The sequence below is a fragment of the Dendrobates tinctorius genome, unplaced genomic scaffold, assembly GCF_039654945.1.
Source record: "Dendrobates tinctorius isolate UK_male_01 unplaced genomic scaffold, ASM3965494v1 ptg000011l, whole genome shotgun sequence".
Taxonomy (NCBI): domain Eukaryota; kingdom Metazoa; phylum Chordata; class Amphibia; order Anura; family Dendrobatidae; genus Dendrobates; species Dendrobates tinctorius.
The window spans coordinates 69,316,139-69,333,197 of NW_027361679.1; the positions used below are offsets into that span (position 1 = coordinate 69,316,139).

A 17,059-nucleotide genomic window follows, 5' to 3' on the forward strand; every position below is an offset into this window, starting at 1 on the left:
GCATCTGCATAGAGGGGATTGGAAGAAATGAGCAATATACTTCTCTGGAAGTAGGAGGAAGAAATGTTGCATATAACATTACAGCTCTGTTACAAGGAATCTGTCAAATGTGAAAAACAGATTCCATGGATAGACTTTGTCCAAACCGAGATCTAGGACCTTCCTTATTATTGCCCTTACACGCTACTAGTAGAATTAACCGGCTTTGTATGGGTCTATTTAACTGTTTTTGCTTGTGTGTGTGGTTACAAACTTTGCTAGTAATATATCTAAGTTCTTATGCCGAGAAATGTTATTTCTCTCCTGAATAGATTTCCATTAATATTTGCCTCTGTGTTCTGATTTTTGTAAATATGTGTACGTAAATCAGGCACTTCGGAAAGTTTTAGGCCAGGTTTCAGCTCTCTAGGACACACAGTTATGTCCAGAAATATTTCACCAATGACAAAAGTTTTGGCAATATAGCTGTTTACCAAAACATATTCAAGGTATACAGGGTGGGTCATTTACATGGATACACCTAAATAAAATGGGAATGGTAGGTGACCCAGATCGGCGCACTGAATTTGCAGAATGGGCAAAACAAAAATTGGAACAGGACCCTCAGTTTACACAGAACATTATGGTCAGTGATGAGGCAAACTTTGTCACCACCAATCATTGAAAAGTTTTCCCCCTCTCATATACTAATGTGCCACAAACAGGAAGTTGATATCACCAACCATTCCCATTTTATATAGGTATATCCACATAAATGGCCCACCCTGTAGTTATATAATCAATATAGGCTTAAAGTGCGGACTCTCAGCTTTAACCCCTTCACGACACAGCACTTTGTCATTTTTTTCGTTTCTGTTTTTCACTCCCCTTCTTCCCAGAGCCATAACTTTATTTTTCCATCAATATGGCCATGGTAGAGCTTGTTTTTTGCAGGACGAGATGTACTTTTGAACAACACCATTTGTTTTACCATATTGACTACTCGAAAACTGGGAAAAAAATTCCAAGTGTGGTGAAATTGCAAAAAAAAGTGCAATTCCACAACTTTTTTACGATGTTCACCGAATGCTAAAACTGACCTGCCATTTTGAATCACCAGATCATTATGAGTTCGTAGATGCCAAACATGTACATTTTTTTTTATTTAAATGATGAAAAAAACACAAATTTGGTAAAAAATAAAAAAAATATCATTTTCCGATCCCCATAGCGTCGCCAGTTTTTCGTGATCTGGGGCTGGGTGAAGGCTTACTTTTTGCGTGCCGAATCGACGTTTTTAAATATACCATTCTGATGTGGATACAAATTTTGGATCTCCAGTTATTGTAAAAAACATAATTCTGGTGTTTTGACTTCTTTTGCTATGCCGTTTACCGATCAGATTAATTCTTTTTAGAGTTTGATAGATCTGGCTATTCTGAATGTGGTGATACCAAATATGTGTATTTTACTTTTTTATTGTTTTATTTTGAATGGGGAAAATAGGGTTGATTTGAACTTTTTTATATTTTTTACTTTTTTAATATTTTTTAAAACATTTTTTTACTTTTTGCATACTTCAATAGCTTTCATGGGAGACTAAAAGCTGCAGTTGTTCAATCGCCTATGCTATACACAGGCAATGATCTGATCACCTGTGTGTAGCAGAAATGCTCACTTGCTATACTGTAAGCGACAACCGCTGGGCGTTGCTCATAGCAATCCGGCACTGACAACCACAGGGATCTCCTGCAGACCCCGGGTTGTCATGCCAACTCATCGGTAACCCATGGTCATGTGACACAGGCACCGAAGGGCAAGATCAGTGACGCGCTTCAGGCGCGATGACAATAAATGCCGCTGTGAAAGATTGACAATGATATTTAACGGGTTAACAGCCGTAGGTGGATCGCGATTCCACCTGTGGCTGTTAGAGGCAAAGATGACATGTGCCGGGAAAGATGTGGGCTCAGCCTCCAAGGAATAAGGTTTGTAATTGTGCAGAGAAGTCATTCACTGGATCCAGGTTGATGCCTCAGAATACACTAGGGGCTGGCTATATTGTTATGAACATAACACACATGCACTCACGGATAACAGAAAAGTTAAGGGAAGACATGTTTCAGGGAGACATCACTCCCACACCAAAATGGTCTCTGTACAGACTAGAAAGACCCTAGCAGTACAACTCTAAAACACCACCTCGGACCTTGCTCCCTAACAGTCCATTAATGGGTTTCTCGTACCTCCTGAGGGACAAGAGGGGAGTCTGCAATATACTGCCAATTAGAGGAGAAGAAAGTATGCAGGAAGATACAAAACTCAAGGTCAGAAAATGTAAACACGTTCACATAAGGTAGAGGGAAATCTAAGGAGAGACAAAAAGTAAACTGAACAAGTATAACCTAAATAGGATAAAGGAAGAGTAAATGGAAAGGAAAACAAATAGACTAACTGCAGGAATTCAACTGGTGTTTACCATGCAAGGTGTAAACCACTTAACTGAAGGGCTGGCACTCATTAGCTCAAATTCACCTAGCGGTATAGCCAGCAAGGAAGTACAGTAAGGGGTGAACATATAAAACCCAACCCAGAATGTGATAGGGAAGACCAAAATAGGAAAATGGAAAACATTTGTAGAGGAGGAAACCAAGAAGGGGGAATAAAGGCAATTTGAACTATCAGCATTTGGACTAGGAATAAAAGGCTCAGCAGACAGGAGAACTGACCACACAGCAGCAGGTCAGCAGGTCGAATACCCTAACTATATGTTCATACAAAATTCCCAAACAATGATTTTGGAGGGATACAGAGGCATAGACATGAGATAAAATCTAAATATTTTATTGTGATTATTTATAAAGGGAGTTGCATATAAAATTTAAACATAGGGATCAGAATGAGGTAGCACGGTAAACAGTATTAGTAAAACCAGGAGCTTAGCAGCACTAAACAGAGTTGGTTTCCAAGCAGTTAAGGTGAAAAAATGTGCCTGATTAGTAGCGATATATGTTGAATGTAGCCTAAGAATAAGGTGCAATGTGCTGTGCTGTAAATAAATTTATAAAGGCAAGTGACTATGCATTAAGAGAATAGTGCAGAGCAATCACATGAGTCAAAGTGTACTTACATCTGTATGCATCCCAGCTTATAGTACCCCAGCTACCACCCCAACAGTGCCGTTTCACCAAAATGGCTTCTTCCAATGGGGCAAAAATGGCTTCTTCCATGACCCCACTTAACTGCTTGGAAGCCAAGTTTGTATACCGATGCTAACTAAGCCCCCGGTTTTACTGATACTGTGTACTGTGCTACCTCATTCTAATCCCTATGTTAATGTTATATGCAACCCCCTTTTTAAATAATCACAATAAAATATTTTTATTTTATCTTATGTCTATGCCTCTGTATCCCTCCAATATCACTGTTTGGGAATGTTGCATGAACTCCTTCTTATATATATGTAACTTTGTTCAAATCCCTTCAAGATCATATCTCTGTTCTTCGACCACATTCTTTTCATGTGTGGTTATCACCTATGTATAAAATTCATTTATTTTAAATCTCTGGTATTACATATTGAATATATACTACATCGTTTTCACAGGATGTATTGATCATACCCCCCTACTGGGCACTCTGCTACTATGTTCATTCTGCATTTATCTTATTTTTAAATATTGTTTTTATCTTGTAATTAAAAAAGGTTTGTGCTATTAATGGTTCTCTTCGTTCGGCCGTGAGTTTATGTGTTGTATTCTCTATAAAATTAACATATGCATATATATCAGATATAGCTGACAAATGTATGGTCATTTCAATAAATTACTAAGAATAAATAGTATAACAATATATAAATAGTAAGTGCACTGTATATATCACTTTCAAAAACCTACCAGTAAGGCTAGTTTCACACTAGCGTTTCACTGACCTGCATCAGTCTGTGCACGGCTGCCGCTAAGCTCTGCCCCCGGCCGCGCCTCCTCCCGGCCGCTCCGCCTATGGGCACTTGATGCTGCGTGCGACCTGCGTACCCTATCTTTAGCATTGGCTACACAGGTATGCGTTTGAAAGCGCATGCGTCCTTTTGACGGTGCGCCGTGCGCACCAAAATGCAACACGGTGCGTTTGGCGCAGGTCGGCGCACCGCCAAAAGGATGCATGCACCAGCAAACGCATACCTGTGCACGGCCTGCGTACCCAATGCTAAAGATAGGATGCGCAGGTCTCATGCAGCGTCATGCGCCCATAGGCGCAGCGGCCGGGGGCGGAGCTTAGCGGTGGCCGTGCGCATACCGACGCAGGTCAGGGAAACGCTAGTGTGAAACTAGCCTAAAGAAATAAGAACAACACATGAATAAGGAAACAGAACTAGAGCTGTTGCAACGCGTCGCCTGTAACGAGAGAGCAGTAATACCCAGTGACAGAATGAAAGACAGGAAGGGCAGGCACCAATACATATGTTACACATGGGCTTTATCATGGCTAGAAAAGATAAAATTACCAAAAAAAGTAACACAAACAGCTATTTTTATTTTTTATAAGCAATGTATGTATGAAAACACATTAACACTGGAGGCAATAGTTAGAGCATGTCTTGACTTCACCAATTCCAGGAATACTATAGAAGCAGATCTCAATTGCTTATGTTTTGACATACTGGTTCACAAAACGTTTCACAAGCTGGCCTCTCCCACTCAAAATAGATGGGATGAATTTTAACCAGTTCTCATACAAAGGATTAACTACTGTAAGAAGCATGCTGCCCCTTCTGTTACTACTAGGCTTTGCAACTACTTTAGCTCACACAGCACTGTTTTGTCAATGGCCTCAAATGCTGTAAAGGATTTTGCTGTTGACCTCTTGCCGAATTCTAATTCCCACGCCTTCCAAAAATAAAGATGTAAAAATAACATTGTCTTCACACTAGGATGTCAAGGTTCCCAGCTTCAAGCATAGACGTGCATGTATGTTTTAGTAAGACTCGGGTTCTTATCTGTGATAAACAATGTAGTACCAGATCAATCACGCAGTTAATAAAATGGGAGCTGCATGACTTACAATGAAAGTGCAAATGCAATCCAAATGCAAGTGTGAACCCAGCCTTAAGTGGTAGCAGTGTGGTCTAGCAATCCTGGTCAGTTAAGTTCAATGGAAAAGCTCTTGTAAGCATTGCACATGTTTTGCTGCTTAGCAGTCCTTGTCAGTCTCGAAGTCAATGAGCTTGAAAAAAAGTGTTAATTAGAGAAGAGCAAACCTTTCAAGGTTTGGTTCGGATTGGTTTAGCGAACAGCCCGATGTTCGCTGAAAATGTTTGTCAAACACTTCATCGAACACACTCAAACCCCATTGAATTCAATGGGAGCCAAAACCAAATGCATAGACAACACCTTCAGGGGGCAAAAAGCTGCCAAAAAAGCTCAATTTAGGGGAAGACACCAGGAAAAGTGGCATCAAATGATCCAGAGTACAAATAGTATAATTGTGCAGTATGGATGCATGTGACAAGACCTGGGACATGGCTTGGTCCAGCATTTCTAGCTTAAACATTGATCAGTAACAGGTGGATGAGTGACAGGTGTAGACCTGGTGCTTTGAGAGCCCTGCCAAGTTCAGGCAACACGCATGAATGAGACCCAACTTGTAGTCCAAATATTTACAAAAATTAGGTGTCAGACACCAAGAAAAGTGGAATCAATTGACCCATGTTAGGAATCTGGGTTCTATGATGCCTATGCGAGAATCCAGATTCTCACATTTGCCTCCAGAGGCTAAGTCCTTTTTTCCAGCTTCTGAGCATGTCCACGGGACGAGCTCCCATTGGAGTTCAGGAGTCAGGTGCTCAGGTCCTGCTCCTGATTCCATTGGTTTAGCTCAAGGCTCTGGAGATTTCCGGCAGGTCCCGTACGCTATAAAAAGTGCGCATGGCTGTTATGCCATGCGCTAGTATTTTCATACTGCTGCTGTGTGTATGGTGACGGATGCTTGGATTGGTGACTGACTCATTAAGAAACCCCTTCCCTCTGATAATACGTCTGTGTGTGTGTGTGAGTGGTTTTCAGTCAGTACTTGCGCTAGCGCCAGCACGCACAAGCTCCATCTTTCCAGCAGCTTAGCGTCCTGCATTGCGCTTGCGATATTTGCGGTTGCAGCTTGTCCAGGCATACGCAGTTGCGACGCCGAGCACACGTGTACACGGTAAGTCCGCTCGGTTGTAGTGATCTTATTTAACTACTCCGGTTTCTGGCTACCGCACGTGTGCCGCTGAGATCCTGTGCTGTTAACAGGCTCAGCGATACTATTTTGGTATTATTTTCCTGCAGCTCTGTGTCCCTTAACAGAGCTTGCCTTATTGCTTCTGGGTGTGTTAGAACCCTGTGCATTTTTGTGCTCTGCCTCTCTCAGCAGCGGTTTTTACCATCCACCGCACAGTGGACCCCGAGTGGCGAAGGCACTTTAATTATTTTTTTTTTTTAGTGCCTTCCGCCACTCCTAACAACCCACAGTATAAATTTTAGAATGACACAGCAACAGTCAGCCATGGGCCATGCATAAGGTATCGGGGTCTGGGCCAGCATCTAGAGCTTTGAATTTAAGTTTAAATTAAGATGAAGTGGCTGAGGGATTGGTGTAAGCCTGCTTTGCTGGGAGCCCTGATGCCTCATGCAAAGGCTCAAACTGCTTTTTGACTCCGCCACAATCAGGTTTCACAAACATCAGCTTCCTAGACTACTATTGGTAGAAACATTTAAGGATAGAAACACAGGTAGTTGACTGAGAGTAAGTTCAGGATTTCCCAATCTAGGAACCCTACGCACATGAAGGAGACCCAACTAGGAGTCCAAATATTTCCAAAAATTATTGTCACACATCACTAAAAAGGCATCAATTTCCCCAGAGTAGAAATAGCATAATGGGGCTCTGACACCCCTTCCAGTACAGGCAACCCACCAGATGAAGACCCAACATGGAATCTCCACATTTCAAAAAAATTATTACCACACACTACTAAAGTGGCATAAATTTGCCCAGAGTAGAAATACTATAATGAGGCTCTAACACCCCTTCCACTGCAGGAAATCTACCAGATGGAGACCCATCTTGGAGTCTCAACTTTTAAAAAAAATTGTTTGTAACATCACCAGCAGTAGCAACAGCAGGCACAGAAGCCGCATCAAAGGTGTCACAGACTGCAATAACGCAAGATCAATGTAGCACACTAAAATTACACCATCGCCTAGTCTGGACAGTCTGCAACTGGGGTGCAAAAGTCACTGTAGATCCATGACTTGTTCATCTTGATGAAAGTTAGGCAGTCTACACTTTCAGGGGACAGCCGGATGAGCTTAGCTGTCAAGACACCACCTGCAGCCCTGAAGACAAGTTCTGCGAGAACATTAGCTGCTGGGCACGACAAAACCAATGAGAGCATAACAGGCAAGCTCAGGCCACTATTCCATTTTTGAAGACCAAAGTGCAAAAGGGTCTAAATTCCTCTTTACGGCATTGATGTTGAGCTCGAGATACTCCTGCACCATTCTCTCCAGTAGTGTACAACATGTCAGACTAGTATTCTGCTCTGCTGGTGCACGGGCTGGTCAAAAAATGTGTGAAATGACTAACAGAAATTGATTCTGCCACTTAAACTGCTGCTAATATTTTTGCATTGACGACTCAACGTTCCTGGGGTTGGAAGTCTATAATTGCAATGCACAATGTGTGCATCACTGCTGTCTTGGGAAAAATCACTCTTAAGATTGTCTACAAGCGTGTTTTGATACTCTATCATCACTTTTCAGGGAGAAGCATCTGGCAAAATTTACTCTTGTACTGTGAATCTATCAATGAAAACGCAGTAGTCAGCACTATCTCTAATCCTAACAATACGGGCATCATGTCGCAGATAACGCAGCAAGAAGGGAGTCATGTGTCGGGCCCTTCTATGAGGTCCAAGTACATGGAGTTTTGGTGGGGGGGTAACACTCAATCTTGCTTACTCCATCCCCTCCCGCCAACCACAAACAACATCTCAATACTGTTGCGTGCCCATCACCTCTTCCTTCTCCATTTGCCTTTCCGCTCCTGCAGCTTCAGTAACAGTTTGTATGGTTTGTATGGTACTATGAGCCCCCCTCAATTGCTGTAATACACCCTCCCATGGCACTCATCTATGTGACAGTCCAGAACTTAGAGATATTGTTATCCCTTCTGCATCCTACTCTGCTTCCACCTCTTCCTCTGAGACCACCATGTCCTACTGTACACTATTCAAAGTGTGCTCCAGCATGTAGATAAACAGAATAGTGATGCTGATGGCAGTTTGGTCAGCGCTAACCATCTTAGTAGCCATTTCCAAACTGTGTAGAAGGGTGCAGAGGTTCTTCATCTGTCAAATCCGCAAGTGTGATTTGCACCATGTCCGTACTGCGTTGACCCAGGCTATGCAAAAGGACATATTGCACCAGGGCTCATCGCTGCTGCCACAGTCGCTGCAACATGTGCAGAGTGGAATTCCACCATATCGGTACATGGCAAATCAAACTGTTAATGGGTAGACCAAAAGACCTCTGTAGCAATGCAAGTCGATGACCTTTGGGCTGTGAACGATGGAAGCGCATCCAGACCGGGATAGTGGTGGAGAAATTGCTGTACCACTAGGTTGTGGACGTGAGCCATGCAAGGCACATGTGTAAGGTTGCTCTGGTGCCAAGCCACCACTAGGTTTGCTCCATTAACACACATACCCTTTCAGGTTCAATGGAGACAGGCATTGCTCAAACTCAGCTTGGATAGCTGTCCACAACTTTTGCGTTGTGTGACTGTGATCTCCAAGGCAAATTAATTCAAACACGGCCTGATTGCGGTGAGCCCTGGCTGTGCAATACAGAGGTGGGGGGGAATATCTCTCCACTGTTGGAAGAGATTGAGGACAGAGATGGAGGCCCTAGAGGAGGTGGAAGAGGCAGAAGCAGTGGAGGATTTGTTAGATGCAGTGGTTTCACCCGCAAGCCTTGGGGATTCCAAAATTTGTGGAGGCCCCTTTCCCACCTGCTCCCACAGCCACCAGAGTCACCCAGTGCCCAGTCATCGAGATGTAACGCCCTTGACCATGTTTGCTCGCCTGGTGTCAGTGGTGAAATGCACCCTGGCAGACAGATTTTTTTCAAGGAATGGTAATGTTGTGTAGAGCATGCTGGGGTATCACAGGCACAGCTTTCTCAGAGCAGTAATGTCGACTGGGCAACTGGTATTGGGGGACTGCGACGACCATCAGCTTTCAGAAACTGTCTGTGTCCACCAGGCGGAAAGGCAGCATTTCTGTGGCCAACAGATTGTAGATGATGGAGGTCAAGCTCTTAGCTTTGACATGTTTAGGACGATATGTTCTTTAGCATGACCACAAGTATGGGACCGAGGGCTGGCTGATGTACTGCGAAAGGGTGAAGGCGGAGATACTATAGTGGATTGAGAAATAGGTGGTGTGGTCGGTGAAACAAAAACAGCAGGCATCTCCAATTCCATAACAGCTGACGGGCTCTTACTCACCACATGGCTGGTGGTTGGAGAGGCCCACCAGTCCGCATTTTAGCACAGTAAGATTCCCAAATTAGAGCATGATGATAGCGCGTGTGCCGGTTCATGCATATAGTAATCAAATTATTGCAGTTTTTTCCTCTACTGAGTCCTTTTTTTTATAAATTTGGCAGAATACATGAGTTGAATCATCCTTTGCGGTCTCAAAAAAGGCCCAGGTTAGGCAACACTTGCTGCCCCTGAAAACTGCAGACCCACTACTGCTTCCGGCCACAGCCAGAGTTGTGACTGAGGATGCAGTACTTGTCGTGGTTGCATCATTCCATGTCTGTGCAGCAAGCCACAATGTAACCTCTTCTTTCATCTCCTCTGCTGAGCAACTCAGCTGCATGCCTGAGTTCACACCAAGTGGAATCTACAACATCATTGTCATCCTCTATGTTCTCCCACTCCTCGTCCCAAGAGTCACCCTCCTCTTACTGCCCTGCCTGCAAAGTACTGTCAGTGTGCGCTTCCATTATTTAAGTCTCATCAGGATTACCTCCACCCCCTTGGGTTAACGTCTGGTGACAGGGGTCTGGATTCTGCTTGGGACCCTACTTCATTCAGCCCCATATCCAACGGAAAAATATTTGGGGGCATCGGTACAGATGCTTTCCTTCTCCTAATTCTGTGAATCTTTTGAGCAGACTTCTGATGCCCATGGAATAGAATGTGTGAACAGCTCTGCAGACTCACCCATCTGTGATTCCCCACTGTCAGTTGGATGGTTGGAGAGTTTTGACTTGGGGGGAAACAAGGGTAACTGGGGTTCCACCTCTGAGGATTGTACTGTGTGTGATGTTAAAGTGAAGGAAGAAGAGAATAGGCCACTTAATGCAGCACTTGTCATCCACTGTGACTAGAGCACATTCTCTTTCTGGCCTTCATCTACAAGGTGTACCACTGTGCGGCTGCCAAAGGAAGGGAGTCAAGTAGCTCATACGGTTACATGTTGTCAGTTGTCTTTGTATAGGACGAGACAATGTTTGTTCAGTAGAGCTTTCAGTAACATTAAACACCTAACCCACGTACACGTCAAACACTAAGCCTATTCCCCCTTCCACCATAACCTTGCTTTTTCCCACTCATGTGGGATGTACCCTTCCCTTCTGTATACCAGCTGTTTCACAACCCTAGGCCCAGACCTGTCAGGCATCTGTCACTAAATTAACAATCAGTCTTTATCTCCTGAGATAGTGTGTATGGACCACTGTTATGAATGGGTCACCGAGGAGGATAGCAGGCCCAGGCAAAGCCACAGAAAAACCAGAGAGGTTGGAAACTAAGCGGATTGCAGACCCCTGATCCTGTCCACACAACTAGCATTAGCCATAGAGCATACCTACGATGATCCTAGACGCCTCGGCACAGCCGGAGAACTAACTAAACCTAAAGCAAGAAAGGGGAAATCTAAACTGCCCCGGAGCAGACCCCAAAGGAATAGATAGTCCCTAAACATATATTATCGGTGAGACAAGATGAAAACACAAACGCAGGCAGAGAAATAGACTAAGCAAACGATGGGGCCCACACTGACTAGACAGGACAGGAAAGGAAAGACACTGTCTGCAATCACGCAAAAAACCCTGCAAAAAGTCCAACATGTCTGATGCACAAAAAACACTGAAGTCGCATGACTTCGCCCCCACTATATCAGCACTCTGGTATATTCTGAAAGCAAAGCAAAAAGAGACCAATATAACAGGGGACAAAACAAACTGGCACAAGCAGTAACATAGGGGCGGTGATTCAGCACAGCCCCAGCCGGAGCTGGCTGACCCGCACAAAGCTGAGATAGACAAAACCAAATCAAATGCAAACAGAATAGCAAATAAACCACTTAGCTTGAACCATGCAGGGAAAGAGCAAGAGACATCAGATCTCAGAAGGCACAGGAAGAAAATCACCAGCAGGGATAGAGGGAGTCAGCTGTTTTAAATCCCAATCAAAAACCCCAGATCTCCAATCGTCTAAGCCTCTGTCAATCAGATCAGCTCCACTACCTCCAGTAACCACCAGAGGGAGCCCAGAAAGAGAACTCGCAACCCCTCTGTCAATCTCACCAGCTCCACTACCTTTAGTAATCACCAGAGGGAAGCCAGAGAGAGAATTCACAACAGACCACTCTTATCAGAAAGTATTTAGATTCTGAGATGTGGCCTCCTGCCTGCACCACAATATTAGCACAAAACAATTTTGATTAGGAAATGTGTCTTCCTGACTTCACCACAGTATTAACCCAAACGATTTTGATTAGGAAAAGAGGCCTCCTGCCTGCACCACAATATTGCTACAAATGATTTAGATTAGGAAATGTGGCCTCCTGCCTGCACATCACTGTTTGCACAAACAAGTTGGAAGCCGGAAGGTCGATTTCACACAGGATCCTGACTAGCTGGACTAAGTGACATAAACCGCCTATCTATCTGACTACTTGCAGCAGCAGTGGGAGCCACTAAAACAACATGTCCGCTTTTTACATGGAGAGGGACTTGTGGCTTCGACAGCCAATGACAGAAGCTCTTGTGTCTGGACGTTGTGGATGGTTTCTGCACCCTGACTGGCTGCCAGAATCTAGCCAAAGTCCTAACAAAAGCAGGAGTGGAAACGCAATCATTTATTGAACGGTGCACGAATTTTGACGACTTTATGAGAAAATGCTCGGGAATATGAACACGAATCCCAATAAGCTATGTTTGTGCCGAATTTGAAATTGGCAGATGTTTTCTGAACAAGTTCGCTCATCTCTAGTATTAGTATCTCAAAGTGGCTGAAAATTTTAACAAGCAGTAAATTTTAAAATTTCTTACATTTACAAGCACCATCTGACAATACCCATTTATGAAGATGGAAAAACTCCTTTAAGTCTGTAGAAAGAAAATAATGTAACTATTATTTTCTTAAAAAGTTTTCATTGTTTGCTCATACTTCATTTGTTGTTTGCAAAACTGAAATGTAGGGGAGTCAATTGACATAAACTGTCATAGATTATTAAAGTGCTGTTGATACGACACCTCCAGACTCATGCATGCTTGGTGGAGCCTACTCTAGAAATGGCTTATCTTTTGCAGTGACAAAGATTGATCGTTCTTTCTTCCCACATCTGCTTCTGGAACACCAGAATACATATTACCGTATTTTTCAAACTATAAGACGCACTTTATTCCCCAAAATTTTGGGGGGAAAATGGGGGTGCGTCTTATAGTTGGAATATACTTACAAGTAGTGTGGCAGCAGCAGGACTTGGGCGACTATGCAGCGGTCCGACGCTGCAGGGCGATGATCACACTCCCTTCCCAGGCTTGTGCAGCAGTATTTGGCGGTGCTCTGTGGTGCGGGGGCTCTGCCGACATTTTGTGAAAGCCCGGAGCCCCTGCACTTCCATTGCTACGATGGATGACCTCAGGGAAAATGGCTGCTGGAAAAGGCACATGTGCAGACTGACAATTGAGATCTCGGGAGATGAGATCTCGTTGCCTAGATCTCAATCTGCACATGCGTCGTCCCCGGTGGCCATTTTCCCGGAGGCCAACGCATTGCAGCAATGGATGTGCGGGGACTCCGGGTTTTCACAAAATCTCGGCAGAGCCCCCACACCACTGAGCACTGCCGAACCTGCTGCACTAGCTCCTGGGATGGGATTTCCCGGATGCCACCACATCACATCAATGGATGTGCGGGGGCTCCGGACTTTTAGAAAATGTCAGCGGTGCCCCTGCATCACTAGCACCAGCATACCTACTGCACCAGTCTAGGATGGGAGTCATATCATCACTAGACCACCAAACACCCCCTGTGACCATGCTCCACCAGCGCTGACGATATCCCCCGGTAAGCTGAATTCGGATTGTAAGATGGACCCCATTTGACACATTAATTTTTTCCATATTTTCCTTTGAGGTGCGTCTTATGGTCCGGTGCATCTTATAGTCCGAAAAATATGGTAGTTGTCAGGTTTCTGTGAATCATCGTGGTTGGGCAACTAATGTTTATGGTGATATGGTGCATCAGGAATGGATGGAGTGTATTATCCTTTAGCAGAGCAGTAAGCAACAGGAAGGATACATAGTCTTATCTGTATGTACAAAACTGATATCTTATTTTATCAAGGTGTTCAGCCATGCAATAGAGCTTTCTTTTCTCTACCCTCTGTTAATTCTTTCCCAGTCTACACACTAAAGCTCTAAAAGAACGAGCAAAAACAGAACATTTTTAATAACGGAACCAAAATGTAAAAAGAAACTGTTTATAATAGATAGTGTGACTGCAGACTAATGAATCCCCCCAGCGCATGCACTGTGCGATTTTAGGATTCGCCGTTTTCTGAGCCGGGACCATATCTTATGCGCTATACATACTCCTGGCCAGAACCCGACTAGTGGGCATGGCCTTGTTCCATACACTTGTATAGAGAGAGTACGCACCCCGTTTTGAGACACGGACATTTAGTGACCGGTAGTATGAATAACATATACATCACCACTGATCCTGGCTCAGAAACCGGCGAATCCTTGCAGCGCACAGTGCCTGCGCTGGGGATTTTTATAAGTCTCCAGTCACACAGAATAACTGCAGACTTATCATTTGAGACCGGACAACCCCTTCAAGGTGTGTAATATTCGATCAAAAATACCCTTATCCCAAAAGGACATTTCTCAAATACAAACTAGATATTTCTTGAAATTTTCTTTTTATTCATTTGTCAATGAACGTATTGTATACAACACTAGGAAATGTCCAGCTCGAGTATTTTATTAGTAGTTAATTATGTTAGCTAATTACAAATAACCCTACCATAGTACCTACCATTAAGATTTGCAGTTGCTTCTTTGTACTCTGGCTTCGAGGAATTATTATGCCCTTGATTGACAATAAAGGGTGAAGAGAAAGTTTTTTTCTCTGTTAGACAAGTTCACGAACACTGTCAAAATGATCTGCCTACAGGTCCCACCCCCATACGATTATGTTATTTATGGTGCTCTTCTGGGATGCCTTAGCATGGAATTATAGCAGCTGCTTTAGAAGTGCAACCAGTAAGAACCAGTGTGACATTGCAGCCATCCCAGCAGCAGTCTTCCGCATAAGTGGTATACAGGTAATCACATCTATTGTTTGCACACTGATCACAAATACAGGCTTTATCCTGGGCACCCATGTTAACGGAATAGTCATATATGCTGGTAATTCACATTACATATGCTTTAAAAAAAAAAGGTATCGTCAATTTCAATAGCAGACTGAATTACATTACCTCTTCCACTCTACAACTTCTGTAGCTAGGAGAAATGATTACAATTAATTTGTGTTATGCAATGTTTGCTCCTTGCCTTTTAATCGCAATCAGACCATGACAATGTATTCTTACATCTCTGTACAAATAAGGGCAGGATGTATTGGAAAGAGAAAGCCCGTCATCGCTTTAGAATTTGCCTAGATTGTCTTTCAGCCTGTACATTTGTATTCAGCTGTCTTTATACAGCAAGAAATAAACATTTCTCCTGGCTTATTACCTGCCCTACGACTCCTGTTAAGAATGTGTACTGATTTATGGAAGAACCAATGCATAATTCCAATTTTTCTAAAAAGCTGAACGGTATCCTTGATCACAGCTCGCTAACGGGTTGATACCTCCTTTTTAGGCTATATTATCGAGTATACTGGAATATTTCCGTCGCTTTAGCAGTTAGACTAAAAATGCATGTTAACCCAAACTAATTTTTACCAGCCCTTTCATGTCAGGGACTCAAACAAAACTAGGAAATGAGCTCTGAGTTTCAGTAACTATATAAATGTCCTTCCATGCTTTTCCGTTTGGCTCGAGCTAACCCAAGATGATCAATGTGAGATGGCCAACTTTAAAAAAAAGTTTGTTACATGTGTCTATACGAGAATGGATGCAAATTGTATCAAGAGAAATTGTCGCCCTTATCAAAACATGTGGAAATGATGGTCACGTTTTCAGTTACTAATTGGATTTTGACAAGAGTTTGATTTTGTGAAATCTTTACAAACGTCTGTATTATAAATTACTTAAGAACTAAGCCCTTTAAGAAGTTAAAGCATATATGTTCAATAACATATACAGACATACAATAAGTAACATAAATAAAATATCCTAAATAGTACCACCAGGTTTATAAATTCATGCTGAGAATATAGCCTTTAACCCCTTCGGTGATGGCTGCTGTACATATACAGCAGCTGTATGCCATCACTGCATGGAGGAAGCTCGAGAACTTAGCCCAATCTACAACAAGGGTTCCGACTGTTACATAGCCGACACCAGACAGTGACTGATCTCTTCAATTTCATCCATTTAACCCCTTAAATGACAACATCAAGTGTGCCAACGGCATTTAAAAGGCATCAAACGCAGTGTCTGCCATACTATGACTCAGAAATTGTCAGTTTTACCAATTTTACAACGCAGCTCAATACTGCAGTATTCCAGTGAATTGAACAAGAAATCACAAGCTCAACTAACCTTAGGGGACTAATTAAAAGGGTCTAAAATATTGAAAATATAATTAAAAAAATAACAAAATGTAAAAGTGTAAATTACCCACCTTTTCCCTAAATGCAAATAGTAAAATGGAAAAAAAAGATGATAATTGGTATTGATGCGTCTGTAATCGCCCAAGCTAATAAAATATAAAAATATTTGTCGGATAAGGTAAATGCCAAAATGTTTTAAAAAATTAGTTACGGTAATTAATTAAAAGTTTTTTGGTCATTTTACCACCCCAACAAAAATGCAATAAAAAGCAATCAAAACATTGTTTGTATCCCAAAATGGTAGCAGCAAAAACTACATTAACAAAAGAATGTTATGTTATGGGTCTCTAAAAATGGTCACAAAGTAAAATTTAATTTTATACATTGTTTTATGAAAATTGAATTTTTTTTTAGAATCTTATCTTTGGTATTGTCATAATTATATTGACAAGAATAATGTTGTCATGTTATTTTTACAGCATAATGAACAAATTAAAAAACAAAACCCAGAGTGGAATTGATTGTGGTGGGTTGTTGTTTTTTTTTTTTACACAATTTCACCACACATGGCTTTTTTCCTGTTTTTAAGAACATTATGTGTTAAGGAGGCTTTACACATAGCGATATCGCTAGCAATATCGCTAAAGCGTCACCGATTTTGTGACGCAGCAGCGATATTGCTAGCGATATCGCTACATGTGACACTTACCTTCGACCGGCTCCCCCGCTGACTATCTCTGATCGTGCGAGAACGTCCTGGGCCGTTTCTCGTCGGCCGCTTTCTGCTGGCGCCGACGAGCGACGTGTGGACGCGGGCGGAGGACGTCATCATCGCCGCATCTGACAGGTAAGTAACGACTGCTGCTGCATCGCTGCTGAGATCTGCCTGTGTGGCAGCTCATTAGTGACCATTTAGCAATGCACCAGCGATCCTGACCAGTCATATCGTGGTCGGGATCACTGGTGCATCGCTAAATGTAACGGGGCCCTAATTCAAAACATTATCTCG

General features: G+C 42.8%; 1 protein-coding gene across 1 annotated transcript in view; it reads left to right on the forward strand.

The window, feature by feature from the left end:
• The first annotated feature begins 14,628 nt into the window (after positions 1-14,628).
• The window catches only part of SLC20A2 (solute carrier family 20 member 2), a 113,771-nt gene continuing 111,340 nt past the window's right edge, over positions 14,629-17,059 (forward strand). The window contains exon 1 of the mRNA XM_073543141.1: positions 14,629-14,650. The gene's annotated coding sequence lies outside the window, so the exon portion shown is untranslated. The remainder of the gene's footprint in view (positions 14,651-17,059) is intronic.